Source organism: Cricetulus griseus, chromosome 2, assembly GCF_003668045.3.
Source record: "Cricetulus griseus strain 17A/GY chromosome 2, alternate assembly CriGri-PICRH-1.0, whole genome shotgun sequence".
NCBI lineage: Eukaryota > Metazoa > Chordata > Mammalia > Rodentia > Cricetidae > Cricetulus > Cricetulus griseus.
The window spans coordinates 243342732-243361220 of record NC_048595.1 but is presented as its reverse complement, the minus strand read 5'-3'; the positions used below and the strand labels follow the sequence as shown (position 1 = coordinate 243361220).

The 18489-nt window shown below is 41.3% G+C and overlaps 1 protein-coding gene across 1 annotated transcript in view; it reads right to left on the bottom strand.

Moving 5' to 3' along the window:
• Positions 1-368, bottom strand: part of Stx7 (syntaxin 7) — a 39177-nt gene extending 38809 nt beyond the window's left edge. Inside the window, exon 1 of the mRNA XM_027402918.2 lies at positions 240-368. The gene's annotated coding sequence lies outside the window, so the exon portion shown is untranslated. The remainder of the gene's footprint in view (positions 1-239) is intronic.
• Positions 369-18489: the final 18121 nt, after the last annotated feature.

Below are 18489 nucleotides of genomic sequence, written 5' to 3'. Positions count from 1 at the left end.
AGGAGCTGGCGATGGGATCGGCGCCCAAGGCTGACAGGCAGCCGGGGTTCCCTGCCGCGCACCCGCCCGGGAGTGCAAGCTCGTCGCGTCCCCGAGTCCGCGGCGGGGCGTGGGCGCCTCTTCTCGCCGGCCCCGCGCCCCCGGGGAGCCCGACTCTGCCGGCTCCCAAACACAGCCACCGCGGGCTGAGCTTCTGGGGCGCCCCTCCCGGACCCCCCGGCTCTGCAGCCTCCTCTTACCCTAACCCCATCGGCTTCCTTCTCCTTCTCCTTCTCCTTCTCCTGCAGCCGCTGTCACCCAGGGGCCCACAGCCCTCCGCAGCTAGCTTCAGCTGATGGGCGGTGGTGCAAGCCCGCCCACTGCGCATGCTCGGGGTACAGCCCAGGGAAGAAGGAGGCGGGGTTCGCTTCTCTCCCATTGGCCAATAACAGCTAAAGCTTGAAGGGACTAGCAAAATTGCTACGGAGCAATGCCTTGAAGCCTGACACACTGATGGTGAATGTCTACGTGCAAGAGAAGAAGGGATACAGGAGAGCTGTCTTCTTCACTCGGTGGCGCCATGCTCCCTGGACTCATACCCCATCAGCTCCTGCCAGTCCTGTTTCCTAACCCTCAACTCTGCAGTCGACTTTATTAACAACCTCATTTTAAAATGACACACACACACACACACACACACACACACACACACACACACACACACACACACACACACACACACACACAAGGTCAAGGCAATTCTGGCTGAATCCACGAAAGAACAAATGAAGAATCGCCTCTGGGTGCTCACTTGGTAAAGATGTTTTCTTAGCTCACGATCGTCCTCGCATCCTCGAAATACAGGAAGCAGTTTTCCCAGGCTTTAAGAGCACAGAATGTTCCAACAATGAGCATCAGTGGCTCGGGTGAAAGACATTCTTTGCAAAATTAAGACGGTGTTATTTTCTGAAAAGAGCATGAAAACATGTGATACCAAAGTACACAAGAGAGAGAGAGAGAGAGAGAGAGAGAGAGAGAGAGAGAGAGAGAGAGAGAGAGTTGAAGGGAATCCAGAATACTTCGAACCAGAACCACAGAGAAAAGTACGTTGGTTGGTTTTACACATGCAAGCATACATAGATGATTTAGGTCAGACTGATGCGCTCGTCTTCCAAGCAGGATCCACACAGTGAAGTGAGTACCCTGGTCAAAGGACAAACACCCAGTGAAAGCAATGTGATTCAGCTAGAGCCACTGTGAACTTTTGAGTTTGCTTTATTTTGTCAGGTACTGAAGATTGAACCAAGGACCCTGCACACGGAAAACAAAGGCCTTAACTGTGTCCTGTATCCCCAGCCTTTTGTTTGTGAAACAGGATCTTCATAGGCTGCCCAAACTAATCTTGATCTCACTCTATAGCACAGTCAGGCCTTGGACTTTCAACCCTGCCTTGTCCTTCTGAGCAGCTGGAACTAGAGGCCTGTGTCATTTGCCCAGGTTGTTTGAGGTTTTGTTTTCAGGTGCTAGAAACCAAACCCAAGGCCTCAAATTTTGGAAACATGATCCACCACAGAGCTATACCCGTAGTCCCCACTGTGAACTATTAGAAATATTAGCCCAATATAGTGACATTATATGTTTTTCATGATACGGAGGAAATTCCAGTTTCTGTTTTTCAAAATTGTTGTAATTTTAAAAATCATTCTTTGTCAAGGAAACCACCTCTGTAATAAAAAGTCATGTAAACTGTTAAAGCCACAGAGTCCTTTTCAGACAACCTGGTTCTGTTTCCTCATTACACGGATTAAGGAACCTGAAACATAAAACACTTGCAAGTCACACAAATAATTAGGAATAGTACAGGCTGAGCCCTAATCCTGGCTCTGGAGTCCTTCCTACCACCTGACTCATTCAACAAATGTCTGCAGGCAGTCTGCCCTGCACCAACTATCAAGCCTTGCATGACATATCAAAATGAGTAGAGTATGGCATTTTCCTATAGGGTAATGGGGACCTTCACAGGACACCACAAGCTGTTCCGTGATGGAGGTATGTACAGAGCACAGTGGCAACCCAAAGATGGGTGGCCTTACTGTAGAGTCAGCAATGATTTTTGAAGTGGAAACAGGAGCAAGATTTTTGAAAGTTAGATAAAAGTTTCACTGGAAGACACGATGGAGCAGGGCATTCTGGCAAAAGAAGCATGTGCAAATGTGTATAGTCTGTGTAAATGTTTATTTTATTTGGAGAAAGCATGATTCATGGATTCAAAAGATGAGACACTAGAAATGCAAGCATGGTTCTTAAAACAAAAGCCCCTGTCTCCTGTTTAAGTGACTGATGAGAGTCGAGCTACTATAAGATTTTAAGGAAAGGTACAAAGTGCTCTTAATTCCATGCCCCAGAAGAAACGCTGGGAGAAGTTAGGAAAATTAGAGGGAATTACGACAGAGAAGAAAGGCATTTTGGAGGTGTTTGTAATGACTGCATGCCTCAGGAAAGAATTCCATCGGTGTTGGAGGTCTTGAAGGGCTGTCCTAAGGCAAACAGGATGGAGAAGGAGAAGGTTAATGTGACAAATATTTGTAAGGCTTGCACATCAACTGGCTATGGAGAATGAAAGAGGATTTGTGAAATGGAGTTAATATCTTGTGGGTTTTCTATATGCCCTTCAGAGTTATTTTTGCTAGAACCTTGGGCTGGGTGAAGGGGAGGACACAGGGCCCTAGAGAAGTCCCTGGGGCTTAGAGACCCCGTTAGGTTTCCCTGCCAGTCACTGACTATACTGGGACCAAAGCTGGTGGGTTACAAATCAAACCTTGGGCTTGTTTCCAAGTTGTGATTTCAAAAAATATGTAATAATTGGATTCCTTCCTGGTCATATGAATTCAAAGAGAAAAGAATAAGTGTAATACTCTGTTAAACTTAGAGGCCCAAAGAATAAATGAATTCTGGGGGAGTTCCTGATAATTGTGGTACTATGTTTTAATATTTGGTACCTATTTAGTGAGATACAGACAGATGTCATAAACCCAGTAAGGCCCTACTCAGCTAGGGATTAAATCAACAAGGCCTTAACAAGCAACCATTTCACCTCCCACAAAGTAAATACTTCTACACTTCTAGGAATCTGTCCTTAGTTGTTACACTTGTTTCTGTGAAGAGACACCACATCCAAGGCAACTAACAAAAGAAAGCATTTAATTGGTGACTTACTTGCTTACAGTTTCAGAGTGGGTTCATAACCATCATGGCAGGAAACCCAGCAGCAAATAAGCAGGCATGGTATTACAGAAGTAGCTGAGAGCCTATATCTGGTCCATAAGAACAAGGTGGAGAGAGAACTGATAGAAATGGAGTGAGCTTTTGAAATCTCAAAGCCTGCCTCCAGTGAGCCAGTTCCTCCAACAAGGCCATGCCTCTTAATCCTTCCCAAACAATTCCACCAGCAGGGAACTAAACATTCAAACGTCAAACGTAAGAGCCTATGGAAAGCTGGGTGTTGATAGTGTATGCCTTTAATCCCAGCATTTGGGAGGCAGAGGCAGAGTAAGAGGCAGAGGCAGAGGCAGGTGGATCTCTGTAAGTTCGAGGCTAGCCTTGTCTACAGAGTGAGTTCCAGGACAACCTCCAAAGCAATACAGAGAAACCCTGTCTCAAAAAACAAACAAACAAAAAAGAGCTATGGGAGTCATTCTCATTCAAACCACCACAGAGTTGGTTACCTATGGGGGAAAAAGATGCAATTTGGGTTTTTCAGAAGTAAATATTTGGGGAATTGGGTTTTTTTGTTGTTGTTTTGGGTTTTGTTGTTGTTGCTGTTGTTGTTGATGTTTTGGAAAGAGTTTGAGAGGCAATCAGAGCAAGCCATTGCATAATTGTCAGCATCCTTCTTTCCCGGTGCAAATCTCTCCTGTAAACTCCCTTTGCGGGATAGGCAGCCACTCGATACTATTTTCAGCTGCCTCTGAATAGCATTCTTGTGGATGGATATCAGTAAGTAAGTAAGTAAATAAATAAATCCCTTTTATTTACTAACTACTGAACTAAAACAAATAAATTTTTAAATGATTATTGTGTAATTTATGGAAAATCTAGAGAAATAGAAGATACAAAAAGATAACTATAGCTAGCAAATCAAAAATATGTTGGTGAGATATGTAGTTTGACTCAAGGAAGCTTTGATTTATAATATAATGTGAAAACCATGGTGTTTTCTGAAGTCTGTGCTAGAGAAAAACATTCATAATATTTAGTAAATGAGTGTTAGTTTTGGATACTATAGCTTAAAGTAACTCGCAGCCTCCTGGGTGTCAACTTGTTTTCTACATCATACAAGTGCCTTGAAAAGTAAGTGCTAGCACAGGTTTTGCTCTGATGTTGAAACACTTGAATTATAACTGGGCATCCAAATAGACACTTAAGTCGGAATAATCTTTATACGTATGCCAGTCCATTGTGACTATAACAATATATGAGACTGGGTGACTTATGAAGAGTAGAAGTCCGTTCAAGCTTATGATTCTAGCCTACGGCCTAAGGCCATGGTGCTTTTCTTTCCTTCTGTTGAGGGCCATGAATTGTATAATTAGGCTGCACATTCACACGTCAGAGGCCCTGAGAAGTGGCTCAGTAAAGAAATTGGCATAACTTCATTTGCTCTAACATTTCATAGTTAATATGCAACAAATGACATTTTAAAGATTAAAGAAGCACATATAAAACAGCAATCTTCATACAAAGCTATTAATGCCCTCAAGATCTTTTCTAATCCCAGTTATCTCCCAAAGTATTCCTTAAGCAGCATTAACATAGTATCTTAATTACTTCTCCCATGGCTGTGTAAAATCTGTGGCAAAAGCAATTTAAGGAAGGAAGGGTTTATTTTGACCCACACTCTGAAGTTACAGTCTACCATGACAAAGATGTCATAGCAGCAGGAACATGAGGCAGCTGGTCACATTACACCTACAGGCAAATGGCAGAGAGTGACAAATGCCTGTGTTCAGCTCACTTTCTGCTTTCCAGTCCAGGATTTAAGCTCAGGGAATGGTTCCACCCACAGTGGATAGGCCATCCTGCCTCTGTGAATCAAATCAAGATAATCTCCCACAGGCGTGTTTTAAGGCCTGTTACAAGGTGATTCTAAATTTCACTAGTTAAGCTTATCCATGACTTGGATGAAATGGGAACTTTTTTTTTTTGCTAACACATAAACTTTAGAAGACACATAAAACCATAGCCAAGTGTTTGTATCATTGCTTTTCAAACACTGTTTCCGTGAGTCTTCTTCTTTGTGTTCATCATTGTCCGTTCACTGTCCCCTACAGTAGCAATGAAAGTGGCAAACCCAGTTCTGCTCCACTTGAGAATTACCACAGTAACCACTCACCTCCTGGAAGCCATATCCAGAAACCAGCACTCCATGTTTTCAGTAAGCCCTTAAGTGGACTGCTTAGGGCTTAGCAGCAAGAGGGTGGAATTTCAAGCACGAGTGAAGGAAGCTGGGAATCGGTCTACAGAGAAATGCTTGAGGAAATATGACATTTTGAAGATGACATAGGGCATTGCATGTTCAAAAATCAGAGGCCATGAGAAATAGCTCAATAAAGAAACAGGCAGGATTTTACTTGATCCAACATTTTGGAATATATTTCACTATGAGTGTTTTCATACTTAATATTTGAGAAGACCTTTGTGCTGGCTAGTTTTATGTCAACTTTACACAAGCTAGAGTCATTTGGCAAAAGGCAACATCAATTGAAAAAATGACCCCACTAGATTGGATTGTGGGCAATCCTATGGGCAAGCATTTTCTTTATTGATGATGGATGGAGGCAAGGCCAACTTCACTGTGGGTGGTTCCATCCCTGGGCTGGTGGTACTGGATTCTATTATGACTCAAAGTGAGTAAGCTGTGAAGAGCAATCCAGTTTACAGCATTGCACCATGGTGTCTACATCAGTTTCTACCTGAGTCCCTGCCTTGAATCCCTGCCCTGACTTCCCTGGATGAAGGAGTACAAGCTATGAGATGAAATACAACCTTCCCTCTCCAAACCGTTTTTGGTCATAGTGTTCTCTCACAGCAACAGAAACCCTTAAGACAACTTTCAAGTATGCATTATTGAAAGCACCACTCTCAAAATTAAGTTCAAAGCTCTTTACCATGGCAAGCTTTCAGAATGATGCCCAAGCTTCTTACAGACACAAAGCATGGGTGATTACATCTACTTTGTTTCGGTCAGTCCCATTTTATGGTTTTGGTTCCCATATCCTGCCTGCTGAGCAGCCCACTCACTCTCAAAGGTGCCGCAGTTCAAACCATTCATTGCTGAGTCACCTCACATGGAAGGACCACATGCTTTGGATCCTGACTTTCCAAGCACTGTAATACCTTTCTCTAAGGAACTTCTCTGTCTGCTCCTCCCTCATTAGAACGGCATAACCACACACTGGGGGTTTTCTTATTCCTGTCATTGGCTTGCAGTTATCTTTAACTATCATCTGCTGTTCCCACTTCCTCATTTTAAATTGGTATTTTTTTTTACATTTTAGAATAATTTTAGACAGAGGAAAGTTGCAAGCTGAGCACGGTAGCTCATGCTGGAAACCCCAGAACGCTGGAGGTTAAGGCAAGAAGACTGCTGTGAATTTGAGAACAACTTGACCTACAACGAAAGCTAGAGGCCAGGCCGAGCTATAGAGGGAGACCTTAGAAAGAAAGAAAGAAAGAAAGAAAGAAAGAAAGAAAGAAAGAGAGAGAGAGAGACAGAGAGAGAGAGAGAGAGAGGAAGGAAGGAAGGAAGGAAGGAAGGAAGGAAGGAAGGAAGGAAGGAAGGAAGGAAGAACAGGGGCAGGGAGAAGGCATTTGCCATCAAGCATGGCTATGGGAGTTCAATCCATAGTACCCATATGGTGGAAGAAGAGTAGTGACTCCCACAAGTAGCCTTCTGAGCTTCACGTGTATGCATGATGCGCACACACACATTCAATAAATAAATAAATAGATGTAAAAAAAAGTTTAGAAGAGTCCTAAAGATCCTCCAGAATTCATATATGAAGCTCATTCAGATGTTTTAAGGTAAGCAACTTACATGACATTTGTTGCAAATAAGCAATGAATCTGAACTGTAGTATCATTTAAACCACTGACCTCAGCTAAACAGCTCCCCTAATGACGTTTGTTCTGGGAGCAATCCAGGAATTTACACTGTGTCTATACAGTGTTTCCTTTGTCTCCTCCCACCAGTGACTACTTCTGTTTTCCTTTGTCATGACCTTGACACTTTGTAAGCCAAGCGTTCTGCATAGTATGCCTCAGTTTAGCTTTCCCTGGAGAGTTCTGCAATTGGGCAGGATCAAAGGCGTTTGGAAAACAAACAGAGAAAGTGGCCCTCCCCTCACATTATGCCACAAACAGGACACAGGCATGACCTGTTGTTGGCGATGACAATTTCAGTCTGTTGGTTAAGGTAGTATCTGAGTTTCCTCCAAGAGCAAAGGACTGTTTCCATTCCCGTGTTACATTAGAAACGCACCCCATGCCTGCTGTATAATCAAGCAGTGTAGACTGGAACCCCATAATTGGAAGGAAAGAACATTAAGTTATGGGCTGGGCAAATACCTAAAATCTCAGCACTTGAGAAGCTAAAGCAGAAGAATTGCTGTGAGTTGAGCCAGCCTGGGGTAGTGAAGCAATGTCTCAACTTCACCATCACTGCAATCAAGAGCAACAACACAAGTTTTGGATCCAACTATCGGACCCCATTAGGGTGAAACAGGTCCCCTTGCTCAGGCTGAGCTCAACCCCATCTATGGGAGACAGAGGGGAAAGAGCTAAGTAACTGGGAAGGAGGGTATATGTGGGGGCTCAGGCTCTAGAGAGAGCCCACTGGGCTCACTTTCCCACTCTCAGGAATTTCAGGTGCTTAACTGATAAATCCAAACAGGAGAGGGAGGGCACATCAGTGTGGCATAACTGTTTCCAGGTGCATAACTCCGCTAGGTGGTCAAGGCCAGAGGCGGAAGGAGCCTTCTGGTTATTTGAACAGACGGGGCTCACCCCCTACATATATGGGCCATTATTTATAGCTAGGGGAGATAGGTGTGCTCTAGTCACACTTCTCTTCCACACCCTTTATAGGACAGATGATGAAGTGTCCTTAAGGCTAAACCATCACCAGAGAAAAAAAACCCTAACTGCTGTCGTAGTAACAACCCTCATTGGGCTTGGGTCCTTGGGCACTGCTCTGGGAGCTACTTCTTTGGTACTAAAGATTCGAATTCAGGTCCTCCTGTTCGCATGTCAAACAATTTACTACCTAAGACTCTCCTGCCTATTGAGAATGTTCTTCAGCTGGCTACCATATCCATTTGACAGGCCTTTTAATTCTACTTCGTATTTGATGGTACAAGATGTTCCAGTCTTACCTTCAACTGTTATTTCCATTCCAATTCTACACTCATTCATTTTATTACAAAGATCTGTTATTTTTATTGTAAACAGTATTTAGAAACCAAGATCAGACAGCTACTGTTATTGGATTCTCTTGGAGATAGATAAAAAAAGAAAACAAATGCATTCTATAAACTCATCCATACACACATACATATATAGCTTCATCTACTTTCTCTGTACCTGTGAAGAGAAGTTAGTTTATGCCAGTCTGTTTTAGTGTAAGCTGGTATCACAGGCTTCACCCTAGCTGTCCATCTGCACTTTGTAGACCTCTTTCTCCAACAGGGAAGAACCTATCCACCATGAGCTACAATTAATTTTTTTATTTGTGTAATATAACAGTTCCTCCCAAAATGCTGGCTCATACACATGTGAGAAAAATGAAACCTGGAATATAGTGCTTGTAGGCAATTCTTTTCAGTCTTAGAGAATCAAGTCAAAAACAATGTTTTTAAAATTTATCAAGGTCAGCTCTTTGTCCCTACCTACTTCAGTGCAATGCGGCATATTAGTTAGATTTGTTTGTTATGGGTCTGTATTCATTCCTAAGTTACTCAAGCCTATTGGCTGATTTTTTTTTTCTTTTTGTTATTTACGTGTGCGGGCATATGTGTAAATGGGTTTTTGACAAACACATAACGCATCTACCTCCTCAGTGTGGTTCAGAACATTTCCATTGCCCTAAACATTTCCTACTACACCCTTTAATCCAATATACCTTCTGCTCTAACCTGGGCAGCTATGGTGTCTTCTGTTCCTGATGGAACCGGATAGAAAGACAAGGAACTTTATGGGGACTTGGGAGGGAAAGGAACCAGGAAGAACTCACCAGCAATGAAGCAAGAATCCAATGCCACTAACAACTGCTCAAGGCTTTTCTGCCATCCCAGCAGTAAGTGCGTGCTGTCTTCCAGGAATCTCACCAGAAACACTACTTTCAGGAAGATGACATTACTAACGCCTTGTGCAATCTTGGTGGCTTCTGGTTCTAGTTTATCAGTTTATAATTCCATCTAGGGTGTCTCTGGAGTCACCTCACATATCTCACTGATTGCAGGAGAGAAAAGTTGGAGGAGGGGTGGGTTCTAAGCAACCTCCTCAGTTCTAACTTGAGAACCAGAGGGGGAAAAAAATGATGATATACTAAGACAGTGAATTGTCATGCTCCTTCAGAAACAGGTACCCATGCAGGGGTGTGTCTTCCTGTCTGGTAATGTTCTTACACAAGTCTACACCCCTGCTCTCAGATGTGTTTTACTCCTCCCCTGTGCTCCTCTCTTTATGTCATTACTAAAAATCTCTAGCTCTGCTTCAAGGTAGCTATCCAGAAATGCTTTTTTTTTTTTTTATATTGAAGCCACAAGTCCTAGTTTGGTCTGAATCAAGATCCCTAAGAGATGAAGGCAACTCCTTAGATTGCTCAGGGTGGGAGGGCAGAGCTGTAGCTTGGACCCTTCACCACTGACACCAGTACAAACATGGAGTTCTGCAGTATATCGACTTTTGTGTCTCTTGTTTCACTTAGCAAAATGCATTTAAGGTGCTTTCATGTTGTTGCATGAATCCACACTTTGTTCTTCTTTGTCTGAATGTTCTGATATGACATAGCATATTATCATTATCAGGTGGCTACTTCTAGTTTGGGGTTATTACAAACAGAATATCTATAAATATCAGACTACAGATTTTTAATAACAAAAATATTTTTCCATCTGACTAATCATCTATAAATGGGATTGAGGGATTGATTGGCACACACAAATAAAAAATTTTAAATGAAAAAAAATAAAGTTACTATCAGAAGGAGTGCTTTACAACATCAGTAAGTTCAAGATGGCTCAAGTATACAATGGATTTACTAATTTTCCTGCTTACTCCTCTATTCAATTACAAAAATAAATAAGGGTCAAAGTCTCCAACTAGTTTTCTTTCTGTGTCAATCAGGATTTCCTTCTTGTGTTTCAAAGAAAAGATGCTATGTATATGTCCCATAGGATGGCTATGTCTTCTGGTAATTGATCTTTGATTATTATGCAATTGCCCCTATTTTTTGGTTAAGGAAATCTAGGGTTCACTTTACATTGATTTTAGATCCTTTAACCTTCATTTGGTAGAGATTTGCATGGTCTATCTTAATCTGTCTATTTAATTTCACTATCTCCACATCTAAAGTGAGTGGTCTGTAGTCGTATAAAGTATTTTCTTGACTTCTGTTGTTAAATCCTCATCTTTTAATTAGTGCATACAAACCATCCACAGGTAAAATCATTTGTGTTTGAGTTACATTTTCCTAATTGTTGTCTGTTTGCTCCATTTGTTCTTTATTTTTCCTCATTTTCTTTCTTTGCAAGTTTCATTAAGAATTTTCTTTTTAAAAACCTGTATTTTATCTCTGCTAGTAAATTATTGTATGTACTTATAAGAAACAATTTATAACTTCAAAAATTTATCTCCATTTCCTTCAAATGAAGTGCTTTAAGAACCTTATGGTTTCTTCTCAAGTTCCTACTCAGGTCTTGGATCTCATTCTGTGAACTATTGTCATATATTGTACTTTAAAAACTCAATGTGTTTTTTGAATTTTTAAAAACTATTAATCTTTTTTAGTTCCTTAAAGGAAAATGGGTTTATTGTACCTTTATCCAATCCATTTCTTACTTTCTTCAATTCTATATGTAGAATCAAGTTTGTAACCTTGTTCAGATTCCTTTATGCACATTGTGTTGTCTCCTTGGAGTGAAAGGGTAGAGAAAAACAGAAACTTCATAGACGTGCAGACATGAAACAATGTGAACCATTTCTCATTAAAGTAAAATAGAACATCTGCAAGTCTAAGACAAGTCCTTTATGTTCTCTCACAAATATTACACACTTCATGCAATAGAAACCAGATTCTCTTAGATTACCATGGCAACTGATCCTTAATGACTGTGGGTAATGTTAAATCAATTTGGCCTAAAGTTGTTTCTCTACATATTTCAATTTGTCTTAAAGTTTTCTTGAAACCAGAATTTGTTGAGATCTTGTCTTTTAATTAAACAAGTGATCAAAAACAAACAAACAAAGGTAGGGGACTTGGAGAGATGACTTAGTGGTTAAGAGCACTTGCTGCCCTTATAGAAGACCTAGGCTTAGATTTCAGCACCCATGTGGCAACTTATAATCAGCTGTAACTCCAGTTCCAAGGGATCTGATGCCTTCTTCTATCTGACCTCTGAGGACACAAGACATTCACATGTTACGGGCGAAACTCTTACACATGGCAGAGACTTTGAGGGACCACTCGGTGTAGAGGAGACCATGAGGTCCAGACGAGTTAGGGTAATTAATGTTCCCAGTGACTCTAATCTCCTGGGAGCAAATGGGTGAAATCACCGAGGCTTCTGGGAACGAGCACATCGGCCTGGAATTTTATAGTCTATTTGGGAAGAAACAAAAGTGGCCAGGAATTACATTTGAATAACAAAAAGAACACGGAAAAAGTGAAAAACAAAAAAGTTCTTTTGGTATAATAAATAATAATGAACCTGAATTTAGTAAGTAATCAACCCCAAAATTATCGCAGTGAGGGACGGGGCTACCACACATGGAAAGATCCTTAGACTATGAAATCTACACGTGGTTCCCGGATTCACACAAAGAAGTTTTCTTGTGCAGAAAAAGGACCAGAATAGACTGGGTGTGGAGAAGTGGCACGAATGCGAGAGACAGCATCATATAATGCGTCACCCGGAGCCTTCCTGTTCTCCGGAAGGGTGGACAGGGGCAGGCTGTTCGCTGCTTCAGGCCAATAGACACACCTTTAGGACTTGGAAAAAGAAGTCTCAACTGAAGGCTCACTAATAAGAGTTTTGTACTTGTTTGTTAGTGGAGAACAGAAGTTGAAGCTGAGCTAACTGGGGATGTGTGTGCCTGTGTGTGTGTGTAGGGGGAGGAGTGTTCCTCTGTATCTGGCCTTACTACAGGGACAGATAGGGGAGGGAGGATGACGACGACATTGTCTCAGACATTGTCTATGAGGACTATCTTTTCCAAAACACAAAACACAGGGAGATAGTGGTTCTTAATCCTTACTGCTTTTGAGGATCATGGAGCCCAGAAGAAATTTAATACTGCTGTACCCTGGAAATAGCCATATGATAAAGGATGAAATTTGTATTGACAAAGAGTCCATAAAGTGCCACCACTCTATGATGAGGAGGACCTTTCTGCAAATGTGTAAAAGTTACAAATAGCGTTAAGTCTTCAGCACATCCACTCTACATTTGGAGATGTATTCCAAGTGTATGCTGGGAAATGACATATCACTGTAGTGCTCTTAAAAGCTCAACAGGGCGGGTGAGATGGCTTAGTGGGTATTCCACCAAGCATGACTATTTAAATTTGATTCCCAGAACTCATGCTGCAGGAGAGAGTGACCCCATAAAGTTGTCCTCTGACTTCCACAGAAATGCCATGGTATACTACCCCCCCAAATAAACAGAAGTATTAAAAGAAAATAAAAACCACAATGTTTGTGAATAACATAGAAAGAAACCTGAAGGTGGGGCTTTTAAAGGGCATTTCCACATATTTAAGAGTGAAAAATCAAGTGGCTACCGTCACAGATAACAGCATAGTGTTATGATAAGCTCTATGGTCTCTGAGCCAGTGTGCCTGGTTCAAACAGCTGCTCTGGGATTGACAAATATGTGATTTGATTAATTCACTTAATCTCTCGATGCTTTTATTTCCTCACTTGGGAAACAGGGGCAGAAATATTTTACAAGTTCTCTGTAAGGATTCCCTGAGTGAATAATATGTGGCACACTCCAGTATAGAGGCAGTAGAAAAGCTATTATCAGATACATTATTATTTTATTATATAAACAGAGAGAAGGGGAAAGAGAGAAAATCTAGAACATACGTGTAAACATTCACTTTGTACATTTTTGCTTTATATGCTTCTGAACTTCCATTGTTTTCTTTAAATGAGATACATGAGGAAAGTTATGTTCTATTTAAAAGTAAATGAGTAATGTAGGATCTTAGAGTGTGGACCGGTATTCTTTAGCTGGAGAGTGGGCAGGAAATGCATTATTAGCTCAGGATGATGTTGAGCCTCAGAAGATAACTCCCTAGTCAGAGCAACTCAAGGGAGAATCATTTAATGTGCTGCAAAATTACTCTATAGTTCATTAATACTTTAAAATGTTATTTCTTTTTATTTATGTATAGGAGTGTTGTTAGATTTTTGTTTAAAATAGAAATAAAAAAGAAGAAGGCGCAAGATGAGACACAAGATAAGACATGAGACTAAGAGACATATTAACTAGTTTATTATAGGCCTAGTAGAGTAGGGAGACTAAGCGAGAAGAGAAACAGGGTAAATGGCTGACCGCCATGGCCAGTCGCCATAGAGAGAGAGAGAGAGAAGAGAAGCAGAAGCAGACAGAGAAGAGGAGAAGAGTAGAGAGTGTAGAGAGAATAGAGAGAGAGTAAGTTGGCAGGGATCTGTCTTTTAAAGGGGTACTCGGCACCTGTACAAAGTGCAGACTTAGTTCCCATGGAACCCTGGGCTGACCAGGGTCCTGTCTGTTCCACCAGGTAACAGGGGCAGGCCAGCATAATGCCTGAACCTTTCAGGTGTCTTTTCTACATGTGTATCTGTGTAGCACATGTGTGCAGTGCCTGCTGAGGCCAGAAGAGGGCATCAGATCTTCTGGAACTGAACTGTGACTCAAAATGCGGGTCGTAGCTGGGTTCTTGGAGTGAGCAACAAGTGTTCTTAATGGCTGGAACATCTTTACAGTCCCCTTATTTTATTATTTCAATTTTAAATATTTTTAATTGAAGGGCTGTCTGTGATTGTGGTGATTTATTAAAGCTTGCCTGAGGATTCAGAAAGCAAAGTCAGCCACAAGCTATAGAGGTCAGGCAATGGCGATACACACACCTTTAATCTCAGCACCAGAAGCTAGAGGTGGTAGCACACACCTTTAATCCTAGGACTCAGGATTAACAGGCAGATGGATCTCTGTGAGTTCAAGGCCACCCAGATCTACACAAAATTGATCCAGTCCTAAAGAGAAACAGCTCACACAAAGAAGATCTTAGCACCTGGGATCACACACCTTTAATTCCAGCCCTAGAGGGGTATAAAAGATAGGAGCAGCATCTTCAGTAGTCAGTATCAGGGATTCGTTCTCCAGCCACATTGAGGATAGGAAGTCACTGTTACGATAAATCTTTCTGCCAAAAGCCGCCGAGCCCCACCGCCATGTGTGTGCTTTATGCCAGCCGTCCACCCGAGTTAGGGCCCAAATTAATACACAGAGAGACTTATATTAGGTTCGAAGCTGGTTGGCCATGACTAGGATTCTCATCTGTTAGCTCAGTCTTAATTATCATAAATCTATATATTTTATAAAACTTATCAGACGCCTTATTGGCGTCATGTCTTGCCGGTGGCTCACATCCTGCTGCTGGAGGAGGCAAAGGGGAACGAGGGACATTTCCTGTTTCTCCTTGCTATGTCACTTCCTGCTTGGAACACCACTTCTCTACTACATTTCCCAGAATCCTCTTTGACTCCTAGTCCTGCCTAACTTGCTGCCATTGGCCAAACAGTATTTTATTCAACAACCAATAAGATAAACATACACAGTACATTCCCCATCAAGACACTGAAGTCTCAGGATTCTCCCGCCATAGGGAGGAGAGGTTACAGTCTGAGGTTTGATGGAGCCAGGATCACTTTTCATTCTGAGATAGAGTAAGAGCTTGTACCCAGCTGCTTTGCTTCTCTGATCTTCTTGAAGCTTCAACCTCAAAACCAGTCTCTGGGTCTTTTATTTATCAAACAACTTGTGATAGTAAGTGGATAATAATAAACCACAATTTAAAGGTTAGGTGGAGATAACCAATTGAAACTTGGGCTTAGATATTCCTACTCATGACCAGCTGGCTCCAATTCTCAAAATCTCCTGACTGTCAGAGTCATGGATGAGACATCAGCACCCTGTGTGTGTGGTGGTGTTGCTTCAGGAAGGACAGAGGAGGTATTTTGATGGGCTACAGCAGAATCACCAAAAATGTGACAGTCACAATGTAGGGAAATACTTCCTCTGGCTCCTAATGGCCCTTTCTTTGTCTTTCCATCATTTTTCCTTTCCTTGTCTTTTAAAATAATCTATTTCTGTCTATGGATATCATGTCTCTGCACATTATCTTCCACCTGGACCCTTATGTATTTCTGTATTTACTGGTGTAAAGTTTTCCAATAGCACTATGGAGTCAGCTCTGTCACCTGTCACACACCCAGTAAAATCTGTGAACCACCATCAAGCCACAGGGAAAAATCCCCACCAACAAACAGCCAAGCAAGTATAAATTCACATTTAGCTTTTTAGCACTGACAAAGATATGCTCAGAGACTTTTAGGGTGTGTGCAGGGTCACGCAGATTAGAAAATGAATGTTATTAGCCACAGCTCAATGTAGAGTTTGTTTGATAGAACTTTGACAATGAATATCTTCAAACAGGGTCTCCCTAAGCCAGTCTCTCCTCCTCCCAGGGTGCCCTGCTGTTACCTTTCCTGAACAGTTTTATTGTTTACTTGGCCCCTCCCTAAGTAAATTATGAAGCTACTCAGGCTGTTTTCTGCAGTCTTAGCACCTGCACAGATGCCTGGACTGGAAGGCACTCAGCAAGCCTGCCTGAGAAGAAGGAACGTTACCTTGACTTTACTAACTCCTGGTTTATAACCAGGCTAAGATCCCATGGAAAAGATGTTTGGAAAAGCCTATTCAGGGTCCAGTTTAGACTCAAGAGGAGGATGTCTGCAGAATACCAGATCTGAAAAAAGCACTTTAATAAAGAGTAGTAATACATTCTAATGAAGATAACAGTTTCAAACCCTGGGGTAATTTTTATGGGGGGGTAGGATGGAAGGCAGAGAATCTCGGAGCGAGGACTGGTATACTTTATACTGGAGACTGGGCAGGAAAATCTTTAGCTCAGGGTGACGAGCCTTAGATGATAACTCTGGTCACAGCAATTGAAGGGAGAATCATTTGATGTGCAGTGAAATTATTTTATAGTTTGTTAATATTTTTAAATGTCTGCATGTATGCCTGGTACACTTTCAAAGTAATTGTTGCAGGGTGGGGGTAGGGGAGAGGTCTTTTTTTTTTAAGGTTGTTTTTAATGGGACCAGAGGTATGGTTAAAATTACTGTAGTCTGGCAAACAAATCCATGGGCAATCAGGAATTGTTACTTAACAAGAGTAACACAGAGTGCAGGAAGAAAGCTGTTCCAGGACTCAATATGGTCTCTCTTTGAGACCCTGTCTGTTTTCAGCCCTGGAGTTCATAGTCATCTCCATCACCCACCCACAGGTACAAACCCCTGGACAGAGAGGTCTCATTCCAAAGAAATAGCCCTGTCTCTCTTGCTTTGGTTTCCTCTTTTGATCTGCCTGGAGTTGTCCATGGTGACCACTAAGGGGCAGCAAATTACAGCAAAATTAGAGGGCCTTAAACTGGGTTGGAGGTAATATATTTGAAACAGGCCAGTAATAAAGGCACATATCCCAACTCCCTTCCTGCTTTTAGCTATTGTTCTCAAATATAGTTTATATTGTTGTTATATACATTATTTCTCAGTTATGAGAGAAGTTCCCTCAGAAGCAAGAAAATACTGCCTAGAAACATGATTTTGTTTTATTGATTAAAAGAAAACCATTTTGTTTCTTTTTTATGAAAATAATTTTACTGCAAGGAAGTCACAAATAAAAATACCACACCAAAAGGCTGGAATACCTGTTTCCATTGAGGTTTTACACATTCACTATCAAATATGAAAAACAACAACAAAAATACACCAGAGTTGTGGCCAGAAAAACAATTCTTTTTGTGTCTTTTTCACAACTTATGTCATCTTGCTTGCTTTCCATCCTTTCCTGTCACCTAATATTACCCTTCCTGTGTCTCCTTTCTAAATGTTATACTATGCTCATGCTTCTCTCTCTTTACATGTGTATGTGTACGTGTGATATGCTAGAATCTGCATATTAGGGAAAACACGAATGGTTTTTCTTTCTAAGATTGCGTGAACTCCTTTTAATATTATGCATTCAAAGTTCATCCATTTTTCCTGGAAATTTTGATCTCATTTTTTCTTTAGAGCTGAATAATATTTCCCTATATATGTACCAGGTTTTCTTTGTCCATCCATTGGATGGACATTTAGGTTGGTAGCATTTCCTTGCTGTAGTGAATAGAGCAGGATTCCATATAGAAACGCAGATGTCTCTGTGGTAGGATATGGAGTGGAATAGCTGGGTCATATGGTATTTACTCATCACTCTATTGTTGTGAAGAGATGTCATGGTAACAGCAACTCTGACAAAGGAAAATATTTAATTTGTTTCTGGACATCCTCACCAGCTGAACCTTCCTGAAGTTTCTTACTAAACCTAACTTGTTCAGTGTCCCAAAATAAGTACAAAATCTCAGGTAATGTTTCTCTCAGGTCATAGTGTAGAACTGTAAAGTCATTCATCTATTTCCATGTGATCTGAGAAAAAGCAGTTTCATAATCTTACAGTGACATTTAGGAGATACCTGAAGAGGAAGATTTATTATGAATTATCTCATTCCCATTCTTGGTACTCTGGGTGATTAATTATGGCATGCAAAACAATGACCTCCACATTTTACTGAGAACCATCACAATGTAAACTTCCAGACCTCCCCTAAATGGTTTCCAGAAAACTGTAGCCATTATCCTAAACCTAAGGTCACCTTGGATTCCAGGAACAGCAGAGATTCCCAGACAGATCATCCCATGATGAGATAGCTCATACCTAAGCAGAAACTGTCTTATGAGAACCGGTGTGTCTCCCAGCAATAAAGACTTTTTTGAGTCATCTTAAAGAACTGGAGTGGAGATGATGATATACCAGATCATACTTCAGCAAAGACCACTTGATTATACACAAATGCCTCTTGCCATAACTTCAGTTATTCCCATATTTAAACCTAAAGCCCATGTCTACATTGTAAGTA